General features: G+C 42.1%; 1 protein-coding gene and 1 long non-coding RNA gene across 11 annotated transcripts in view; one reads left to right on the forward strand and one right to left on the reverse strand.

The window, feature by feature from the left end:
• The window catches only part of BCAS3 (BCAS3 microtubule associated cell migration factor), a 1,590,540-nt gene that overhangs the window by 362,662 nt on the left and 1,203,149 nt on the right, over window positions 1–24,729 (reverse strand). The gene's annotated exons all lie outside the window — the stretch shown is intronic.
• LOC143818274 (uncharacterized) lies at window positions 4,336–22,976 on the forward strand. The gene is made up of 3 exons (XR_013224435.1): window positions 4,336–4,590; window positions 14,798–14,827; window positions 22,630–22,976. It is a non-coding gene; the product is annotated as an uncharacterized LOC143818274 (long non-coding RNA).

Genomic DNA, 24,729 nt, shown 5'->3' on the forward strand with positions numbered 1-24,729 from the left:
GGTGTGTTGAGGACCTCCGAAATTGGTTCAACGGAAAGAAAAAGGCTCTCCGTTCTGGGATTGCTATGGTAGGACGAGAACAAAGGAACCTTAGTGACAAATGTTACTTTTGTTCATGCAATGTGAAAGGTTATAACTCCAAATGGAAGCATTCCATTTCATACCCCAATCTTCGCTCAGCAATTCGTCCCATCCCCCATGGCACAGATATACTAGTACCCAATGCCCCTGCTACCTTGTAAGAGATACCTAGCTCCGATGAAGATGGAATTAAGTCTGAACCAGAGGACGAATCAGGTTCTGACTTTGAAGACGATACAAGACCAACATTTTTTTCCCAGGAGGAGATGAAGGATTTAGTAAGAGACTTGAATCTCCCCAAAGATGCCACTGAGTTACTTGAATCAAGGCTCAAAAGCAGGAATTTAATATTACCAGGAGTGTTGTTTTCATGGTTCAGATATAGTGAAAATGAGTTTGTTCCTTACTATGCCCTGGAAGACAAGTTGGTTTATTGCATCGATATCGAAGGTTTGATGGGTCAATGCAAAATCCAATATGATTCAGTGCAATGGCGTCTTTTTATAGATTCTTCAAAAGGAAGTCTCAAAGCAGTTTTACTCCACAACGGTGGCTTTTACGGTTCCATCCCTGTAGGTCATTCCATACACTTGAAGGAAACCTACGAGAACTTGGAATTGGATATTTGTAAACTTAAATATGAAGACCACGGTTGGCAAGTGTGGGGATTTGAAGGTCTTGTGCATGCTGCTCGGGCAACAAGCTGGGTATACCAAATACCCTAGTTTTCTGTGTCTGTGGGACAGTCAAGACTAACAAAATCACTGGACCAAGAAGAGTTGGCAGCCGAAGGTGCTCACAGTCGGTGAAAAAAATGTCCTCTGAGAAACTTTGGCACCTCCCTATAAAGTTCTTCTACCACCTCTGCAAATAAAATTGGGCTTGATGATGAAATTCATAAAATCACTTCCAATAGATGGGGAATGCTTCAAATACTTGCTCACCAAGTTTCCAAGCCTCTCGGGGGCAAAACTGAAGGAAGGTGTGTTCATCAGACCATACATTAGAAGGCTTATAGCTGATAAAGAGTTTGTCAATACCATGACGGATCCTCAAAAAGAAGGGTGGGTTGCATTTAAAGAGGTCATCGAAAAATTTTTAGGCAATAAAAAAGATCCTGACTACAAAAAGATCGTCGGACGAATGCTAAAAGCATATCTAGCTTTAGGTTGTCTGATAAGTTTGAAAGTGCATTTCCTCCATTCCCACCTTGACAACTTTCCTGAAAATTTGGGAGCTGTGAGTGAAGAGCAAGGTGAACGATTCCACCAGGACATTAAAGAGATGGAAAGAAGATACCAGGGAAGATGGAGCATTACAATGATGGCAGACTACGGTTGGACGCTTCAGAGAGACATTCCAGATGCTACTCACAAGCGTAAATGTACCAAAAGAAGCCTCACGGGGGAAAAAAAATCTATTTTAGTGAGTGTTAGTGAGCTCATTTCAGTTCAAAAATAATTTTCATGAAAAATTTGTAATAAAAAAATAATTTTATGAGTTTATTTCCATTTGTTTCTCGGTATTGCCTTATTTAACAAAGTTACCTAAATTGTCAGGTAACGTGATGTCCTATGACAAAACGGAGGTCATTTTCGGATTCAGCGCACCAAAAAAGTAAAGATTACGTGGCATAACCAAAACAGCTCTTGAAATTTTATTTTTTGCAGATCTATGTTGATATCTGCAGTAACATAAGCTTCATTCATATGATATCACACATTCATGGACTGAGGGTGCATATGTATCTGAAATAGTTACATCAAGTGGACTAAGTTTACTACAGTGGCACATTCTATATGTTTAGCTATTATCAGCATCAAAGGACTTGGCCAAGATTAAAAAAGAATAGCTTCTTCTGAAAATAATGCCACTCATGTCTACAGGTTGTGTTTGGTATTGCAAATCTGCACCATTCCCTACAATGGAGCTAAGCTTCAACATCAGTCACAACCTGTAGACAGAGGTGGTACTGTTCTCATAAGAAGACAGCCATATTTTTCTAATCTTGGTCAATTCCTTTAAGATAAACATTACATTAGTAAGTGGTTTCTGTTGTCAATAAGGGGAAAATTTGTACATTGTAATAAATTGAGCAAAATTGAAGACGTTGACTTACGGACAAAAAATAATATCTAGATCAGCTATAAGTCAGCATCGATTTAAGGTGAATTCTGTACCATTTTGGAAATGATACATTCATCATACATGTAACCCAATGACTTTTCCTGACACTTTCAAAAGGTGGAAGAGGAAAACATTAAAATATTGAGGTATACTTCGTGCAAGCCATTTTTGGGGGTCAAAAGCTTTTTCCTCAAGTTCACCGATAGGTGGTGAAAATCCTGCACATTCCGGGATGTGCCATATATGTGTGTGTGATATATATATATACTGTATACAAGTGCCGAGGGGGCAGATTTGTATTATAGCTGCGCACCTGTGCCACATCACACCCAAATAACAGGTGCAGAAGATAATCTGCAGAAATGTCAAATAACATCTATGTATCTATACACTAAGTCACATAGTCAATGACGGGTTAAAGTATGAGCTTCAAGATGAGAGTGCATAAACAAGCACTATGAAAACTATAGGATGCCAATCCTATGGGAACAAATATAAATGCTCTTCTTTTCAACAGCTCATGTCTGTAAGTTGGATGCGTAATTCTTCCTTCTTCCAGCATGGTACACTGTACTGATGAGACATCTACAGTAGCCCTATTTCTGTTATGAGGAAAGTGCTTTTACAGACAAAGTTTAACAACTCTTGTTCTCCTTACAAACTGTGGCTCTTGGAACAAAAAGTCAATTTTAAGGAAAGAAAAGGGCTGGCTTTTTCTTCGGGCTCAACTTATTGAACAGACACTTCCATACGGTTTATTTGTGCCAAGCAACCCCCTTTTGGCAACAGGACATGCCAACAACACCGACGCCAAGATGTGGTAACAAGCTTCAGGATTTCTCCACGCTCACCGCCAATGTAGACGCCCAGGTAGGCTGCACAAGTCTTTAGTACCAGGAAATTTGAACACAGTGTGCCAGATAATTAAAGAAACATTCACTCACGGTGTTGGAGCAGATGACAGGGAGCTGTATGACACCCACGGCTAAAGGGAAAAACACTGCAGTAGTTTAACAGATGCCATTTTAGTGAATGTAACAATTGTTATAATCGGCATTGGCATGCTAGAGAGAGGGACGTGGTTGTGAGCACTCCCAGAAGTTCCTCTACACGTTTATTAAAGCAGACCATAAGACACAAAGTACATTCAACTCAATGAAGAGCTTGTTTATTCATTTCTTAACTTGAGCATTGGGGGGCAAATGAAGGCTGGGAAGGCGGCACATGTGCTGTGTTATTCTCACTGTGCCAAGGCATGCATAATGATTCATATGTGCACATAGGAAAGATGGAGGGTTAAAGGTAGTAGTAACCTAATCGTAATAGCAGTGAAATGTAAAAATGACTAAAATTAAAACAAGATTGTTGTCAGTTTATTAAAAACAGTTAACATAAGAAATCTAAGAAAAAAATATGACTCTACATAAGATAGTTATTCAAGATTAAATAGATAGGGGTTGTCTGACAGTAAAATAAAATACTTATTCTTTTTGGCATGGATTAATTAAAAATAATAAACAGAAGCATACTCATCTTCCAGTGCCCCTTTGGATCCATGGGCAAGCCATTCTAGAGGTCTGCACCAGCTCCTAGAAGTGAAGCAATGTCTGCCCAGCTCCAAAGTCACAGCACCACTGCAGCCTGTAAATGGCTGCAAAGGTCAGGTGGCCAGAAGATCACATCATTGGATATTTCTCTGATGGTCTTCTAGCCATCTGACAGCTGTAGCTAATTACAGACTGCAGGGGTGTTGTGACTACTAAATTGTAAAACATCACTTCTTGAGCTGGCGCAGACCTCAGGAGTACCCTGTACTGGATTATAGAGGGTATATATTTTTTAATCAGTTCAAACAGAAAAAAAATTATTGTATTGTTGGAAAACCCCATGTAGTCACAGGAGCCTCAAAAATCAAGTCACCTCATAATTAGTGATGGGCGAACCAACACAGTAAAGTTGGTGGTCTGTACCGAAACACCTACCATTTGGGCACGGACCCCGAACATGGACTTCACGATTAAGTATGTGTTACTGTTCGGTTTTGGCACAGAGAAACACTGGCGGCTCTGATCTGCAGTAAGATTATTACTGGCGGTCAAAGAGCCGAGGTTCCCACGTTGTTTGATGACAGCGTGAGCAACAGTTGTGACCGGCTACTACTCCATCACCGAGGTCACTGCAGTTCATTGGCCCGGCTGGGAATGCAACCTCAGTGACTTGCAGTAACTTCTATGACATCACCGCTAGTCACTGAAGCTGAGCTCGCAGCAGCTCATTCCTCAGGGGCTCTCAGCCCCTGGACAGTCACATCTTGGCACCATCAAGGTTAAAAACTGTATATCCCCAGACATGGATTACTGCATGGGACTGAACTACAGACAGGTGAGGGATATGGTTGCTTTTTATTTTTTATTTTTTTTCAGGAGACGTTGGCTTCAGTAGAATTGGGCTTTATGTGAGTATTTTTGTTGTTTATTATTTTTTTTCTCATTCAAAATGTTTTATTGTTTTGATAATACACAACAAAAACAATCATATCAAGTTTATTATTTTAAGATTTTTACAGGAGATGAGGGCTTCAGTGGAATCGGCATTAGGTGAGTATATTTAAAAAAAAGTAAAAGTGTGGGTTTTATATTTCAAATGAAGAACTTTATACTGGCGGTGTGCTTATTTACAATACAGCTATATGATTAGTAAAGGATAGGCTTCTTATACACACCTCTCCATTACTAAGCCATGGACTTGATGTCACCAGACACTATAAAGGTGACATCAACCCCAGAAATATCAACCCTACTTGCCATCGCCACAGGGCATGTGGGAAGAAATGAGCAAACAATTTAATAGATGCGCCTTTTCTAGGTGGCTGCAGACTACTATTTTTAGGCTGGGGGGTCAATATACTTGGCCCCATACCAGTCTGAGAATACCAGCCCCCAGCTTTCTGCTTTAGCTTGGCTGGTTTTAAACAATGGGGGAACCCCATGCCATTTTTTTTAAATAACTCTATTCTTGTTAGCCAGCCTTGTTGAAGCTGACAGCTGAGGGTTGCAGCCCGTAGCTATCAGTTTTGCCTGACTGGTTATCAAAACTACAGGGGGAATCCATGCCATTTTTTTTTTTAGAGCGCTGGCTGATGAATACTCCCATCAGCCGCCACCTGCTCTCGCTGTTATTAGTGGCAGCAGGTGTAGGCTGATGAGAGTAGTAGTCCCATCAGCAGACCCCAGTGACTGAAGGGGTACATTTTTTTTCAAAATTCTGATCATAGCTGAAGGTTCATGCTGTAATTTGATAGCGTGGGAACCACATCTTTCTGACCGATGGTAATGATTTTACCGCCGATCAGAGACAGCGTTTACAGCGCTGCGATGCACCTGACAGCGTGGCAAACACTGGATGTTCGGGGCCCCCATTCAAGTGAATGTGGTTCGGGTTCAGGTACTGTTCTGGTATCTGAACTGAAAGTTTCTTAACTGTTTGTCCGGACCCAAACATCCAGGGGTTCGCCCATCTCTACTCATAATGCAATATAGTTTGCTATAAAGAACATTACAAATTGTGCAAAAATTGTGAACCTTAAATCTGCATGTTAATTGTGAATATATTAGGGGCTGCCATACAGCTCATTCTGTGAAAAATAAAAAGAGGTTAATTGAGTCATATACACACAAAAAAGTTGATCCTTGATTCCCAGGAAAAAGGAGATGTGCAACAGATGATCCCTCTATCACAACACATGTGGAGTCATGAGAAATAGACGTCTCTTGACCAACAGTTATTTCCGTCTTCAGCTTTCTACCATGTGTCTGAAGAAATGTATGTTGTATTCCCAATACACATACCTCTACCTAAATACTTTTAGATGTGATCTTCTTTTAAATCAATACTTCTACTCATCTTTTTGTCTTTTTGACAGTTGCCACATATGCGTTCTGGTTTTGTGTTTTAAACAGAAAACTCAAACCAGTACCCCAATCTATTGCCCAGCAGATGCCATTAGCTTTATATATTGTTAGTCAGGTTATGCTAAGGTGTCCACCACTTTAATAGGAAAAATAGAGCTGCATACAGTGCAATTATTTTCTGTCACATATCTGCAACATAGGCCCCTGACATAGACATGAACATTGTCATTATGAGTTGTCAGTCAAATGGAATATGCACAGTGGAGTTTTCTCTTCCCACCCAACCTCCACCCCATAAAAACAGATGAATCGGATTCAGACAGCTGAATTTCATGGTCCATAGATGGACCACAATGCAAGGACTGACTGCGAGTCTCCAGACCATATTTTAAAGCCTTATGTTTGCATACAAGGCCTTGTGTATGTCTATGTTTGGTCAAATACTGGGTTGATATATGGACTGTAAAATATGGCTCACTGAATCCAGCCTAAGGAAAGGGGGAACTACTCCCAAACATTTTCTTTCAACAGACTGGGATTTGTTGTAAGTTTAATTCCTCTAAGAGCTGAGCCAAATGGAGATTCACCACATTCTTCTGTGATTTTCAATTACATTTCTTGAAATGGATAAATCAAAAAATGTCCTTATCCATACAGAGCGGGAATAGCATGGAAAAATCTATGATGCAAAATGCAATCATGCTTCCGCACTGGGTACAAGTGCATCTAAAACTATTTCATTAAGTTCTCCTGTTTATGCTCCTTGTCATGACTCTGGACAGGATGGTCCCACCTCCATCCTGGTCAGGTCAGGGTCAATTCAGTCCGCCTCTCTTTGTTTTTGTGGTGGCTATTTAATGTTGGCAGTACCTGCATTTAATGTCGGTGATACTTGCGTATACTCGGTTTGTGGTTGCTGACCCAGGTGACTCATCCTTAACCCCTTAAGCCCCGAGGGTGGTTTGCACGTTAATGACCGGGCCAATTTTTACAATTCTGACCACTGTCCCTTTATGAGGTTATAACTCTGGAACGCTTCAACGGATCTTGGCGATTCTGACATTGTTTTCTCGTGACATATTGTACTTCATGTTAGTGGTAAAATTTATTCGATATAACTTGCGTTTATTTGTGAAAAAAACGAATATTTGGCGAAAATTTTGAAAATTTCGCAATTTTCCAACTTTGAATTATTATGCCCTTAAATCACAGACATATGTCAAGCAAAATACTTAATAAGTAACATTTCCCACATGTCTACTTTACATCAGCACAATTTTGGAACCAAAATTTTTTTTTGTGACGGAGTTATAAGGGTTAAAAGTTGACCAGCAATTTCTCATTTTTACAACACCATTTTTTTTTTGGGACCACATCTCATTTGAAGTCACTTTGAGGTGTCTATATGATAGAAAATACCCAAGTGTGACACCATTCTAAAAACTGCACCCCTCAAGGTACTCAAAACCACTCTGAAGAAGTTTATTAACCCTTCAGGTGTTTCACAGGAATTTTTGGAATGTTTAAATAAAAATGAACATTTAACTTTTTTTCACACAAAATTTATTTCAGATCCAATTTGTTTTATTTTACCAAGGGTAACAGGAGAAAATAGACCCCAAAAGTTGTTGTACAATTTGTCCTGAGTACGCTGATACCCCATATGTGGGGGTAACCCACTGTTTGGGCACATGGCAGAGCTCGGAAGGAAAGGAGCGCCATTTGACTTTTCAATGCAAAATTGACTGGAATTGAGATGGGACGCATGTTGCATTTGGAGAGCCCCTAATGTGCCTAAACATTGAAACCCCCCACAAGTGACACCATTTTGGAAAGTAGACCCCCTAAGGAACTTATCTAGATGTGTGGTGAGCACTTTGACCCAACAAGTGCTTCACAGAAGTTTATAATGCGGAGCCGTAAAAATAAAAAATCATATTTTTTCACAAAAATGATCTTTTCGCCCCCAATTTTTTATTTTCCCAAGGGTAGGAGAAGAAATTGGACCCCAAAAATTGTTGTGCAATTTGTCCTGAGTACGCTGATACCCCATATGTGGGTGTAAACCATTGTTTGGGCGCAGGGCAGAGCTCGGAAGGGAAGGAGCGCCATTTGACTTTTCAATGCAAAATTGACTGGAATTGAGATGGGACGCCATGTTGCGTTTGGAGAGCCCCTGATGTGCCTAAACATTGAAACCCCCCACAAGTGACACCATTTTGGAAAGTAGACCCCCTAAGGAACTTATCTAGATGTGTGTTGAGCACTTTGACCCAACAAGGGCTTCACAGAAGTTTATAATGCAGAGCCGTAAAAATAAAAAAATCATATTTTTTCACAAAAATGATCTTTTCGCCCCCATTTTTTTTATTTCCCCAAGGGTAAGATTAGAAATTAGACCACAAAAGTTGTTGTGCAATTTGTCCTGAGTACGACGATGCCCCATATGTGGGGGTAAACCACTGTTTGGGCGCATAGCAGAGCTCGGAAGGGAAGGAGCGCTATTTTACTTTTCAATGCAAAATTGACTGGAATTAAGATGGGATGCCATGTTGCGTTTGGAGAGCCCCTGATGTGCCTAAACATTAAAAACCCCCACAAGTGACACCATTTTGGAAAGTAGACGCCATAAGGAACTTATCTAGATGTGTTTTTAGAGCTTTGAACCCCCAAGTGTTTCACTACAGTTTATAATGCAGAGCCGTGAAAATAAAAATTCTTTTTTTTTTCACAAAAATGATTTTTTAGCCCCCAGTTTTGTATTTTCATAAGGGTATCAGGATAAATTGGACCCCAAAAGTTGTTGTCCAATTTATCCTGAGTACGCTGATACCCAATATGTGGGGGGGAACCACTGTTTGGGCGCATGACAGAGCTCGGAAGGGAAGGAGCGCCATTTGGAATGCAGACTTAAATGGATTGGTCTGCAGGCGTCACGTTGCATTTGCAGAGCCCCTGATGTACCCAAACAGTACAAACCCCCCACAAGTGACCCCATATTGGAAACTAGACCCCCCAAGGAACTTATCTAGATGTGTTGTGAGAACTTTGAACCCCCAAGTGTTTCACTACAGTTTATAACGCAGAGCCGTGAAAATAAAAATTCTTTTTTTTTTCACAAAAATGATTTTTTAGCCCCCAGTTTTGTATTTTCACAAGGGTAGCAGGAGAAATTGGACCCCAAAAGTTGTTGTCCAATTTGTCCTGAGTACGCTGATACCCAATATGTGGGGGGGAACCACTGTTTGGGCGCATGACAGAGCTCGGAAGGGAAGGAGCGCCATTTGGAATGCAGACTTAAATGGATTGGTCTGCAGGCGTCACGTTGCATTTGCAGAGCCCCTGATGTACCCAAACAGTACAAACCCCCCACAAGTGACCCCATATTGGAAACTAGACCCCCCAAGGAACTTATCTAGATGTGTTGTGAGAACTTTGAACCCCCAAGTGTTTCACTACAGTTTATAACGCAGAGCCGTGAAAATAAAAATTCTTTTTTTTTCACAAAAATGATTTTTTAGCCCCCAGTTTTGTATTTTCACAAGGGTAGCAGGAGAAATTGGACCCCAAAAGTTGTTGTCCAATTTGTCCTGAGTACGCTGATACCCAATATGTGGGGGGGAACCACTGTTTGGGCGCATGACAGAGCTCGGAAGGGAAGGAGCGCCATTTGGAATGCAGACTTAAATGGATTGGTCTGCAGGCGTCACGTTGCATTTGCAGAGCCCCTGATGTACCCAAACAGTACAAACCCCCCACAAGTGACCCCATATTGGAAACTAGACCCCCCAAGGAACTTATCTAGATGTGTTGTGAGAACTTTGAACCCCCAAGTGTTTCACTACAGTTTATAACGCAGAGCCGTGAAAATAAAAATTCTTTTTTTTTTTCACAAAAATGATTTTTTAGCCCCCAGTTTTGTATTTTCACAAGGGTAGCAGGAGAAATTGGACCCCAAAAGTTGTTGTCCAGTTTGTCCTGAGTACGCTGATATCCCATATGTTGGGGTAAACCCCTGTTTGGGCACACGGGAGAGCTCTGAAGGGAAGGAGCACTGTTTTCCTTTTTCAACGCAGAATTGGCTGGAATTGAGATCGGATGCCATGTCCCGTTTGGAGAGCCCCTGATGTGCCTAAACAGTGGAAACCCCCCAATTATAACTGATACCCTAATCCAAACACACCCCTTACTCTAATCCCAACAGTAACCCTAACCACACCCCTAACCCAGACACACCCAACCCTATTCCCAACCGTAAATGTAATCCAAACCCTAACCCTATCTTTAGCCCCAACCCTAACCCTAGCCCCAACCCTAACTGTAGCCCCAACCCTAGCCCCAACCCTAACCCTAATGGGAAAATGGAAATAAATACATTTTTTTTAATTTTTTTATTTTTCCCTAACTAAGGGGGTGATAAAGGGGGGTTTGATTTACTTTTATAGAGGGTTTTTTAGCGGATTTTTATGATTGGCAGCCGTCACACACTGAAAGACGCTTTTTATTGCAAAAAATATTTTTTGCGTTACCACATTTTGAGAGCTATAATTTTTCCATATTTAAGTACACAGAGTCACATGAGGTCTTGTTTTTTGCGGGACGAGTTGACGTTTTTGTTGGTAACATTTTCAGACACGTGACATTTTTTGATCGCTTTTTATTCCGATTTTTGTGAGGCAGAGTGATCAAAAACCAGCTATTCATGAATTTCTTTTGGGGGAGGCGTTTATACCGTTCCACGTTTGGTAAAATTGATAAAGCAGTTTTATTCGTCGGGTCAGTACGATTACAGCGATATCTCATTTATATCATTTTTTTAATGTTTTGGCGCTTTTATACGATAAAAACTATTTTATAGAAAAAATTTTTATTTTGGTATCGCTTTATTCTCAGGACTATAACTTTTTTATTTTTTTGCTGATGATGCTGTATGGCGGCTTGTTTTTTGCGGGACAAGATGACGTTTGCAGCGGTACCATGGTTATTTATATCTGTCTTTTTGATCGCGTGTTGTTCCACTTTTTTGTTCGGCGGTATGGTAATAAAGCGTTGTTTTTTGCCTCGTTTTTTTTTTTTTTTTTCTTACGGTGTTTACTGAAGGGCTTAACTAGTGGGCCAGTTTTATAGGTCGGGTCGTTACGGACGCGGCAATACTAAATATGTGTACTTTTATTGTTTTTTTATTTTATTTAGATAAAGAAATGTATTTATGGGAATAATATATATTTTTTTTTTTCATTATTTTGGAATATTTTTTTTTTTTTTTTTTTTTTACACATTTGGAAATTTTTTTTTTTACTTTTTTACTTTGCCCCAGGGGGGGACAATACAGATCGGTGATCTGTCAGTTTGCATAGCACTCTGACAGATCACCGATCTGCGAGAAGTGCAGGCTGCTTCACAGTGCCTGCTCTGAGCAGGCTTCTGTGAAGCCACCTCCCTCCCTGCAGGACCCGGATCCGCGGCCATCTTGGATCCGGGTCTGGGGCCTGCAGGGAGGGAGGTAAGACCCTCGCAGCAACGCGATCACATCGCGTTGCTGCGGGGGGCTCAGGGAAGCCCGCAGGGAGCCCCCTCCCTGCGCGATGCTTCCCTGCACCGCCGGAACATCGCGATCATGTTTGATCGCGGTGTGCCGGGGGTTAATGTGCCGGGGGCGGTCCGTGACCGCTCCTGGCACATAGTGCCGGATGTCAGCTGCGATAGGCAGCTGACACCCGGCCGCGATCGGCCGCGCTCCCCCCGTGAGTGCGGCCGATCGCGTATGACGTACTATCCCGTCACCAGGAATTAAGTCCCAGGTCACCTTGACGGGATAGTACGTCAAACGGGATTAAGGGGTTAATCGTGTGCCTCTGTGCTTGTGTGCCTTGCTGTGTATGATTTGGTTTGTCCCCTGACTTCTGCCTCCGTATCCTGCTTTTGTACTGCTCTGTCTCTCCTGGTTATCTGATCCCTTGGCTCGTCTCCGTTTACTCTTTGTCTTGTCCCTAGGTACTGCGCGTTCGCCTGGCTTCTGACTCTCCTATCGGCTCTCCTTGACCACGTTTTCTGTCTTTGCCCTGTGCTCTGCATGCTCAGTGTCCTTCCCTGCACTCACGTGTGGTGGCTCCCCCCCGATCACATGATTGCTCAGTGCCAGGTCCTGTGCTCACTACACTAGTCTAAGGTCCTAGTGCACTGCGTTCCTTCTGCCTGCACTACCTGCGCTCATTCACTTGCCCACTGATAGCATCACCAGGGCAGCGCCAGTAACACCTTGGTGTTATTACACTCCTATTTTTGAAGGGTCACCAAAATAGTAGACAAAAAATGGTTCCTTCCATAAAAGCTTAAGCAGCACTATGATGGCAGAGTTGCCAGTTGCAAATTGGCCCTGTAGACTTTTGGGGTTATTGCAGGTGCCATAAAGCACATATCCTACTGTACTAGCATACAAGTAAAAAGAGAGAAGGAGGGAGAAAGAAAGGGAAAGAGGAAATAAGGGTGTGTATCTAATATGACCTTCCCTAGCAAAAGCTTACATAATAAAATATAGACATCTTTAACCATTAAGTAAAATATAAATATATTTCTCTCTTATAGACTTCCATCTAATAAATGAAACCTAAATGTAATACATTCAAGTCATTATTACCATTGTGTCAGGACTCTGAACATTTTTTACCTTTTGTACATTACTGCCCTTTTCCAAGATGGCGTCTTTGGTCTCATGTGCACTGTGTCTTCCTGCTATAAAACTCCACCCCAGCCTTCAGTCTGTGCAAGAGTATTCTGCCTTGCATCCAGCTCCTGATCCCTGATTACTCCCTGGCTATATACCTGCTCCTGTGAACCTGTGTGGTGATCCTGCTACTCTGCTCTGAGTTCCTGCTGCATACACAAGTTTCCAGTAATCCTCCTTCATCTGCTGCTCGTATTTACTTCCATCTGCATTATTTGAACTGCCTTATAAGCTTATCTATCTGTGTTTGGACTAAGACAAGGATTTATTCGTGTCAAGTATCCTCAAGAATAACTGTGCTTCATAGACTTTCTGCTTAATTGCATTCTCCTCTGAAGTTTCCTATAGACTGCTGAGCTGCATTTGATATTTGCACCAAGTGTTGTGGACTTGAGTTGCTCTCTTCACCTGTTTGAATCACTGTGTGATAATATAGACTTTACCACTTATAAAACTGTGTCCTGTAGTTGTCTTGTTCCACGCAAAGAGTCTCGTGAGTTATCCCGTATAATTATTACACATTGTTTAGCAAAGCAGTTGCCGTACAAGAAGACATTTCAATGATCCTAGTCCTAAAATGTACAGATTCTGCAAAGCAGAATTAAACTGAATATTTTTTTACTAGGCTTACCTAAAAAAAACATGTTTTATTTTCAAATAATAAATATCCCCTATTATTTTTGAGATAAAAATAACCATATTCTGTACACTGGAAAATGTACTAAAAACATTAATGCCTTAAACTCAACTGGGAAGTACAAAATAAAATTTTACATTCCTGGAAAAACTTTTAATTTCCTTGAACTTTTTATGATCTCTAAACTTAATGGATTCTGAAAAAGTGCAAACAGTTTTGCCTTCCCCAATATTTATCGCTATATGTGTTCCCTTCTTTATTTAATTTTCCTCTTTGATATGCTTTCCTGTAGACATTCCTTTGACTTATAAGACTGTCCTGATTCTTCTTCCCACGCACCATCTTAAAGACACGTTCAGACACTTTAATACAACAATATATTTAACACATGCAGGCTATTTAAGGAGCTCATGGGAAATCTACATTTCCCTGTTCCCTGTTAAATGCTTAACAAATCCTATCTCATCCCATGGACAGTGAGGAAGAGAAATATTTCTGTAGCCTACACCCAAGACTTACATTAATATTTCCATAGCTAAATAGGGAAACATGTCATATGGAGGAGAACAGTGCAGAATTTTGTTTTAGTAGGATACATAAAAACTAAAAAATGAATTTGCCCAATCGGAACTGTAAAAACATAAGTGCATTCATCTGGCATATATCCAAAGCTACAGTAACTTAAAGCCTAAAGGCAATAGTTAAGTATAAACAAATAGCTGGAAGGCTTTAGCAACTGCGGACGTATTGCAAAAACTACTGATCCACTTATGAATATTTTCTCAGTCGGTGAAGATGGTTCAGATAAAGAAAAATTATTTCATATTATAACAAATCACGTTATTTGGTTTTCACAGAACTAAAATGCCTGTTGGATGCTATCCATTTGTCTGGTAAAGGGTGTTAAGGTGGAAACGTAGCCTAAGTGGAAACTCTTCAGAAAAAAATGTTACCCGTTTGAAGAATATTCAACTGGGCTTCCCAAAAATTGTCAAGGTTGTTTCATGACAATACAATGACTTTACAGTAAATGGATTTTACCATATTATATGTATAAACTCAAGGAGTGAAGTGGTAATTTTCTAATTAAATAGGTCTCAAGCATAATTTAATCGCACCTATTATTTTAGTATTAGGTGGTTATTTTGTTTGTCATGAATTAAATAATGATTGGTGGCTACATCAGGTCATGAAAGAGAAAAGCATACAGCAGCTAGTGGTTATATTTAACTAGCAAGCATCAACTAAAAACAAAAAAAATAACACAAAGTAAAGTAAGTGCAATTTGAACATTTTATGGCCTTGTTTATTTCATAGAATCAAAGAAGAAATCCAGCGTGGTAGTAGGTACGTAAAATAAAATCCAGAGTTTATTGTAGAAAATATCAATGTAAAAACATAGTGAAAGGCAGCTCCAACCAGTGTCAATGGAGACCAACGTGTTTCAGCTCCTAAGAGCCTTAATCAAGTGATCAGTACTCTCTTGGGTAGACTTCTTCTGTTCTGTCATACATGAAAAAGGTACAAAAATAGGACCATCATGAATAATAAATGTTAGGGAAGAAGAGGAGCACAAAAGGTGATGTATATAAGTATTAAGGACCATGTATGCAACTGTTATGTAACTGCTATGAGTTGACACTGGTACTTTTGTGGGGACACTGAGCTGTAACATTTACTGGGCACTGTGGCTGTAGAGGGCATATTTATCTTAGACTGTGAAAACTTAACACAAATAAAAGTGGCTTACATGTTTTGATAAACTGGGAATATTTTAAGAATATCCAGTCTAAGTTTACATCACCTATTAGTTGGCTTACTATGTGCTAAAAAAATTGTTCCTTCCTGTTGGACAAAGCACAGAAAGTGTCTGTTAGGTGTCGAGTTCCCGCCGCTGCACAGGGGGAATCTTGAACCATGTCTGCTGCGGTCTCCCAATCTCCTCCAGCCGCAGTGGAACCTGCTCAGCGAAGACATCGATCCCAGCGTCTCACTCAGTCTGATACTGTGCACTTGGTTACTACTGCCTTTCCAGGCTCTGCCTTTGTAGCCAGCACTGATCAGCAGCGAGCAGACGTTCCAGGGACTAAGTCCTGCTTTTTCCCATATTGAGCATGCCCATGCGACGACCTCTCATTGGAGGTTGGGGGTCACATGCTCAGGTCCTGTTGCGGCTCCTATTGGATCATCAGGATGGTCCCAGAGCGCTACTGCTATAAAAGGTTCGCATGGCCACTTGGCCATGCGCTATTGTAAACTTGCTAATGTGTGTGTGTGGATATATGCCTGTCGATGGATGAAAGTTCCGTATCATTCCATCCCTAGTGTTGTTGCCTGCTCGCGAATGGTGGAAGCTACCTAGTGCCAGACAGTGCTACTCTGCACAGCAGTCAGGTTTATCAGCCTGAAATTCCTGAAGCACCCACCGTAAATCAGGGGAGATGGCAGAAAGAATCACCCCTTCCCTAAGAATGCCAAGCGGCTCAAGAACTCCAGGAGAATCAGGCAAAAAACTCCTAGAGAGGGCATCCGCTTTAACATTCTTAGATCCCGGAAGATATGAAACCACAAAATCGAAACGGGAGAAAAACAGGGACCATCGAGCCTGTCTAGGGTTCAGTCGCTTGGCCGACTCGAGGAAAATCAAATTCTTATGATCGGTCAAGACCACAACGCGGTGCTTGGCTCCCTCAAGCCAATGTCGCCACTCCTCAAATGCCCACTTCATAGCCAACAACTCCCGATTGCCGACATCATAATTGCGTTCCGCAGGCGAAAACTTTCGGGAAAAGAAGGCACATGGTTTCATCAAGGAACCATCAGAATTCCTCTGTGACAAAACGGCCCCTGCCCCAATCTCAGAAGCGTCAACCTCAACCTGAAAAGGAAGAGACACATCCGGCTGACGCAAGACAGGGGCAGAAGTAAATCGGCGCTTAAGCTCCTGAAAGGCCTCAACAGCCTCAACAGCCTCAGAGGACCAATTTGTCACATCAGCGCCTTTCTTCGTCAAATCGGTCAGGGGCTTAACCACACTAGAGAAGTTGGCAATGAAACGGCGATAAAAATTAGCAAAGCCCAAAAATTTCTGAAGGCTCTTCACAGATGTGGGTTGAATCCAGTCATGAATGGCTTGGACCTTAACAGGATCCATTTCTATAGACGAAGGAGAAAAAATAAACCACAAAAAAGAGACCTTCTGAACTCCAAATAGGCACTTAGACCTCTTCACAAATAGAGCATTATCACGAAGGATCTGGAATACCATCCTGACCTGCTTCACATGAGACTCCCTATCATTGGAAAAAATCAAAATATCATCCAAATACACAATCAAGAATTTATCAAGATAATTGCGGAAAATGTCATGCATGAAGGACTGAAATACAGAAGGAGCATTAGAAAGCCCGAAAGGCATCACCAGGTATTCAAAATGGCCTTCGGGCGTATTAAATGCTGTTTTCCATTCGTCACCCTGTTTAATATGAACAAGATTATATGCCCCTCGAAGGTCAATCTTGGTAAACCAACTAGCCCCCTTAATCCGAGCAAACAAATCAGAGAGCAAAGGTAAAGGGTATTGGAATTTGACCGTGATCTTATTAAGAAGGCGATAATCAATACAGGGTCTCAAGGAGCCATCCTTCTTGGCAACAAAAAAGAATCCCGCTCCCAATGGTGACGAAGACGGCCGAATATGCCCCTTCCCCAAGGACTCCTTAACATAGCTCCGCATAGCGGTATGTTCTGGCACAGACAGGTTGAAAAGTCGGCCCTTAGGGAACTTAGAGCCTGGAATCAAGTCAATAGCACAATCACAGTCCCTATGTGGAGGAAGGGAACTGGACTTGGGCTCATCGATTACATCCTGGAAATCTGACAAAAATTCAGGAACATCAGAAGAGGGGGAAGAGGAAATTGACATTAAAGGAACGTCACTATGTACCCCTTGACAACCCCAACTAGTCACAGACATAGATTTCCAATCCAACACTGGATTGTGTACTTGTAACCATGGAAGACCCAGTACAACAACATCATGTAAATTATGCAACACCAGAAAACGACAATCTTCCTGATGTGCTGGAGCCATGCACATAGTCAGCTGAGTCCAATACTGATTTTTATTCTTGGCCAACGGTGTAGCATCAATACCCCTCAAAGGAATAGGGCTCTGCAAAGGCTGCAAAGAAAAACCACAGCGCCTGGCAAATTCTAAGTCCATTAAGTTCAGGGCAGCGCCTGAATCCACAAATGCCATGACAGAGAAAGATGACAATGAGCAAAACAGGGTCACAGACAGGAGAAACTTAGGCTGTGCAGTACTAATGGTAACAGATCTAGCGACCCGCTTAATACGCTTAGGGCAATCAGAGATAGTATGAGCTGAATCACCACAGTAAAAACACAGCCCATTCTGACGTCTGTATCCCCTCTGTTCCGCTCTAGTCAGAATCCTATCACATTGCATAGGCTCAGGACTCCGCTCAGAGGATGCTGCCATATGGTGCACCACTTTGCGCTTGCGCAGGCGCCGATCGATCTGAATGGCTAGAGACATAGATTCGCTCAGACCAACAGGCGTGGGGAACCATAACATCTTTAAGGGCTTCAGAAAGACCCTTTCTGAAAATTGCTGCCAGAGCGTCCTCATTCCATTTAGTAAGCACAGACCATTTTCTAAATTTCTGGCAGTATAATTCTGCCGCTTCCTGACCCTGGCACAGAGCCAACAAGGTTTTTTCCGCATGATCCACAGAGTTAGGTTCGTCATACAATAATCCGAGCGATTGAAAAAATGCATCTACATTAAGCAATGCCGGATCCCCTGATTCAAGGGAGAATGCCCAGTCCTGAGGGTCACCACGCAGCAGAGAAATAACTATTTTAACTTGCTGAGTGGGGTCACCAGAGGAACGGGGTTTCAGAGCAAAAAACAATTTGCAGTTATTTTTAAAGTTCAAAAACTTAGATCTATCCCCGTAAAACAAATCTGGAGTAGGAATTCTAGGCTCTAAGGCTGGAGTCTGAACAACATAATCTTGGATACTCTGAACTCTTGCAGCAAGCTGATCCACACGAGAAAACAAACCCTGAACATCCATGTCCACGCCCAAATCCACCCAGAGATTAAGAGGAAGGAAAAAGGCAAAACAGACTAAAGAAAAAAAAAATGGCTCAGAACTCTTTTTCTTTTCCTTCTTTTGAGATGCATTCAACTCATTTTTGGCCAGTTGTACTGTTATGGACTGGTAATTTAGGAGCGACATGCGACTAGCTCTGAGCAGGTGGTAACTATACAGATCGCAGTTCCTGATCTTAACACAACACTAGCAGTAGCCGTGGGATGTTCCTGTCACTCCCTGGACACCTCGTCACAGCCGGAGAACTAGCTACCCCTAAAGGTAGAAATAGGAAAGCTATCTTGCCTCAGAGAAAATCCCCAAAGGATAGGACAGCCCCCCACAAATATTGACTGTGAGAGGAGAAGGAAATTACATACGTAGTATGAAACTAGATTTAGCAAAGGAGGCCACTTCTAGCTATATACATAGTAAGGAAAGAACACTGTGCGGTCAGTAATAAAAACTAGAAAAAGTCCACCACAGAGATATGCAAAAATCTCCACACCTGACTAAAGGTGTGGAGGGCAAAATCTGCAGCCCAGAGCTTCCAGCTTAGCTGAATAGATCCATACTGATAAGCTGGACAAATGAGCAAAACATAGAATGTGCTGAACAATAAAGTCCACAACAAATGGACTGCAAAAGGACAAGCAAGGACTTATCTTTGCTGAACTGGACAGAGTGTCAGGGAAATCCAAAAGAGCAGTGGCTCCAAGCAGGAACAATTGACAACTGGCATTGATTGAGGAATAAGGCCAGACTAAAATAGCCGAGCCAGAAAGACGATCAGTGGAAGCAGCTGCTAATGCTAAATCCAAGAAGCAGCTATACCACTCAAAACCACAGGAGGGAGCCCAAGAACAGAATTCACAAAAGTGCTACTTACAACCACCGGAGGGAGCCCAAGAGCGGAATTCACAACACATATGGTGCCCACACTGCTGTATACTACGTGGGCTATGTAATAGACTACGTGACTGATATATACTACGTGGGCAGTGTTATATACTGTGTGGGATGTGTTATTTACTGCGTGGGCTGTGTTATGTACTACGCAGCTGCTATATACTATGTGGCTGCTACATACTATGTGGCTGCTATATACTAGGTGACTGTGGCTGTGCTATATACTATGTGGTTGTGCTATATACTACGTGGCTGTGCTATATAATACGTGGCTATGCTATATACTACATGGCAGTCTGTGTTATATAGCACGTGGGCTGTTTTATACTACGTGGCTGTGCTATATACTATGTGGCTGTGCTATATACTATGTGGCTGTGCTATATACTATGTGGCTGTGCTATATACTGCGTGGGCTGTGCTATATATTGTGTGGGCTGTGCTATATACTACGTGGGCTGTGCTATATACTACGTGGCTGTGCTATATATACTACTTGGTTGCTAGATACTATGTGGCTGTGTTATATACTGCTTGGGCTGTGCTATATACTGTGTGGGCTGTGCTATATACTGCGTGGGCTGTGTTATGTACTACGTAGCTGCTATATACTACGTGGCTGTGCTATATACTACGTGGCTGTGCTATATACTACGTGGCTGTGCTATATACTACGTGGCTGTGTTATATACTACGTGGCTATGCTATATATAACGTGGCTGTCTGTGTTATATAGTACATGAGCTGTTATATACTATGTGGCTGTGCTATATACTACGTGGGCTGTGCTATATACTGCGTGGGCTGTGCTATATACTACGTGGCTGTTCTATATACTACGTGGGCTGTGCTATATACTGCGTGGGCTGTGCTATATACTACGTGGCTGTGCTATATACTACGTGGCTGCTATATACTATGTGGCTACTATATACTACGTGGCTGTGCTATATACTACGTGGCTGTGTTATATACTGCGTGGGCTGTGCTATATACTGCGTGGGCTGTGCTATATACTGCATGGGCTGTGCTTTATACTGCGTGGGCTGTGTGATATACTACGTGGCTGTGCTATATACTACGTGGCTGCTATATACTACGTGGCTGCTATATACTACGTGGCTGTGCTATATATGTGGCTGTGCTATATACTACGTGGCATTTCTATATACTATGTGGCTGCTATATACTACGTGGCTGTCTGTGTTATATAGTACATGGGCTGTGTTATATACTATGTGGCTGTGCTATATACTACGTGGCTGTGCTATATACTACATACTACGTGGCTGTGCTATATACTACATGGCTGTGATATATACTACGTGGCTGTGTTATATACTACGTGGCTGTACTATATCCTGCACCCCGAACCCCCGACATCCTGCGACCAATCAGCGACAGATGCAGTCAAGCCGCGAATTGACGCGGGATTTAAACCATGCTTTGCTGATTGGTCGCGCCCGGCCGGCCGCGACCAATCAGCGATATTGGCATGAGATTTAAACACCGCTTCAGTGATTGGTCGCGTACGGCCGGCCGCGACCAATCAGCGATATTGGGGCGGTATTTAAACACCGCTTCGGTCATTGGTCGTGCCCGGCCGGCCGCGACCAATCAACGATATTGGCGCGGGATTTAAACACCGCTTCAGTGATTGGTAGCTCAGGGCCGGCTGCGACCAATCAGCGATATTGGCGCGGTATTTAAACACCGCTTTGGTAATTGGTCATGCCCGGCTGGACGCGACCAATCAGCGACAGGTGCAGTCCGGCCGCGAATTGGTGACAGATTTGAAAAACACTTCGCTGATCGGATAGCCGGGCGCGACCAATTAGCAATATTGGCGAGCAATTTAACCCCCTCTCCCAGCGCGACATAAATACATACATATTCTAGAATACCCGATGCGTTAGAATCAGGCCACCATCTAGTATAGAAATAATGAGCTGAACCAGGGTAAGGAATAAACTAGCTTAACATAGGCAGAAAGTTCTATCTATAACCATCTTGAAAGAAAAACAAAAGCAGAGGCAGACCAGGACCTAAGACCAAAAAAAAATTCTTGAAAAGCACAAAGTTCAGACCATAAAAGATGGTAATTAAAAGCTAGCTATAAACATATTTAGCCAGCCCCTAACAATAAATCAGAATTAAAGGTAAATTTCTGCATACACTGGTTCTTTAAAGAAGAAATAATCTATAATATATATCTGCCAAGAAAACGTAGTCGTTTACTGGATGAATTATATTTGTCAATGAAAGTTAAACAGTATTAGGAAAATAAAAAAAAATTAAATTTTCAAATATAAATAGCAAATAATTATAATTTGCCACTCGTCATTAGCAACTGTATGGAAATATCTTATGGACAATTTAATGGCCTGCTAAGAATATCAATACACAGAGAACGAGATACACTAAGAACATCAAGAAGCATTTTATTATGTGTAGTATACTAGATAATGCTTCAGAATCAATATATATTAAGGTATTAAGATGCAAATGTCTATAAAATAATCCATGTGTGTAAAATAAAATCTAAAGCACTGGCACCACATTTATCCTTGTTGCTGACTGAGACCATTTTAACTTACTGATGGCTTCATATTGATCTTGATACATGCTGGAGCAGTGGCCAGTGTTGAATTCCCTCACGCTAATTTCTGCTTCATTTATGAGAACTTAGCCAAGCAACCAATGACACCTATGAAGCTAGATCATCATTTATCCTTCTTCACTGCCCAAATAAAAATGGATTCTTAAAGTGTGCCTTTCACTTGAAAGAAAACAATTTTTTATATATTATAGAGACTATGTACTGCTGCGAATTGGTGGCAGTCCAGCTCAATGGTATGTCTATGGTTCTGTCCACTGCTCTGAGAAAGTGGCTACGACAACAGTCGACTCTGGGTCCTGCTCTGTCCCCCTCTATTTTGAGGTTTGCAGGCACACAAATACTAGTGGTAGGACCGTTACGGTTGGTAACACCTTGTTGGGATGGCTTTTATGCTTTTTTTTAATCAAAATAGTGTAAACTAAGTTCCCTGTTATTTACATGTGCTATTTATTTATTTGCCTACTACGAGGTATTTGTTCATTTTGTTTTTATCTTAGGTTTTCTCAGTGAAAGTGGAATACATACGCTCAGACTTAATATTAAGCCTGTATACCTCCCAAGCTGCTCACTACTGGTTGGAGTTTTCACCGGTCAGTAGGGATTACAGGACCTAGAAACCCACTGATCGACAACATTGTACCGCCCCTATAGTATAAGAAAAGTTTTTCAAATTATAGGTACACTAAAGTATATAATTAGACATATATGTGTTTTAATTAAACATGTAATAAAAATGCTGCAGCACTTTGGCTTATACATCTGCATTCTTCTATTCTTCTGTTATTCATTCTCGAATAGAAATAAATAGGTGTTACCATTTCCAATTTTCCATTTTAGGCATATAAACCAGTATTCCCTGACGTATGACACCAACATGAGCCACTGTATGTCATATAGTTGCTCTAGATAGCCATTGGGTACTTTGGTGAGAAAAAAATACTTATCACGCCCTGAGTAAGACCACACTTCTTAACACAGTAAAAAGAAGGTATGCTGATGGCATATCAGCCCAGAGTATCCCACAGGTATATTTTTTTATATATAAGCTAGGTACATGGGGGCCTATATGCATGGCACAATATTACCAACATTATACTGTCTGCTACGCATGTGAGTAGTGCATGTGGTTCGTAGACCCATTATGCCACCCCACTCGGCTTACCTAGGAGGGGTGTAGCTAAGCGGCTACCTGGTGTTCACTGGAGGTCAGTCTTGAGCTGCAGGCAGTCGCCAGGTACATGTCACACAACGTACTGGAAAGGCTAAGTGCAACATGAAGGGATAAGGGAAAGGTAACCAAAGACTAGGGAAGGGGGGAGTGGAGACCCCTACACAGATCTAACATCTCCCTGTCTGCCCCATCATCCCTATATAGGTTCCACACCTATCGCAGAGTAAGATACCTAATCCCTGCTTGACCCTGGCGATAAGCCCTGCATTAGATGCCAGTCAATCCTCACTACCACTAAAGACAGATGGGATACACAAAACAAGGGGGGACACTTAGCTAGAGTCGACACAGAGAGAAACACGGACGTCCTCCAAACACCAGAGAGGAAGATAGACTGCTATAGCTCCAAGCTGCAACCAAGCAAGTTATATACACCCTGGTCCAGGTGTGTCCACTAGAGCTGGGGGAGATTGCCACTGGGTCTAAAGTCAGAAGGCCCAGAACAGTCTGCAAAGCAAACTGCTGAGACCTTCTGCAGTCAGATGCAGAGTGACGGTCTGCAGCCTCTGACACACCCATGACAGTACCACTCCTAGGCAGTCCCCAGTACTGCAGCTGCTGACCTCAGGAGTCAGGTACACAGGCTTGGGCTAGGTCCAGACAACTATGTTCAGGATCCTCTGCAGAATGGTTACTGACAAGATTTGGGCTCAGATGAGACTACTAGGTTCAGGATTCATGGGTAGAACGATTACTGGCACTGAGTCTCAGACAATGCTCATTCGGAGACTATTAGGACAGTCTGGATACACAGAATACTCGGATAGGCACACGTTCAGACACATGATCTAGGATACTGATTCAGGGACTGTCCGCACACGGACTGGAGGATGAGGTTCAGGACTGGGCACACTACGACCAGGGACTTCAGGTTCAGGACTGACCTCACAAGGACCAGGGACTACGGGTTCAGGACTCTGGCCACACCAGGACCAGGGGACCTCACAACTCAGTAGACTACCACGCTACCTAATGATTCTTGGTTGATTTGCACCTCCCTATTGGGGAGGGTGCCTTTTAAACAAGATGCCTCCAATCTATTGGCTTTAAGAGCAGGAGAGCGTGAGCATACACTAGGCACACCGCCACAAAGTGTGGCACACACAACACATGGAAATAGGGAGCACGCCGGGGACCAAGGCATGCAGCTGGGACAGTAAGTATGCCAGTTCCTCTACAAGGAGGGGAGCCATGTAGGGGCACAGGCAAATAGCGTCACATTGTACCTCCAAAGTGCCTGAGAAACGAGAGGTGAACACCTGCACTCAGGTCTTTGCGTTTATGCAAAATAAACCCAAGGAGCACTATTCTCAGCCCTGATTGCTATGTTAAATGTTCAATAACATACATGTTTGGCTTCACAGCA

Source organism: Ranitomeya variabilis, chromosome 3 (genome assembly GCF_051348905.1).
Source record: "Ranitomeya variabilis isolate aRanVar5 chromosome 3, aRanVar5.hap1, whole genome shotgun sequence".
NCBI lineage: Eukaryota > Metazoa > Chordata > Amphibia > Anura > Dendrobatidae > Ranitomeya > Ranitomeya variabilis.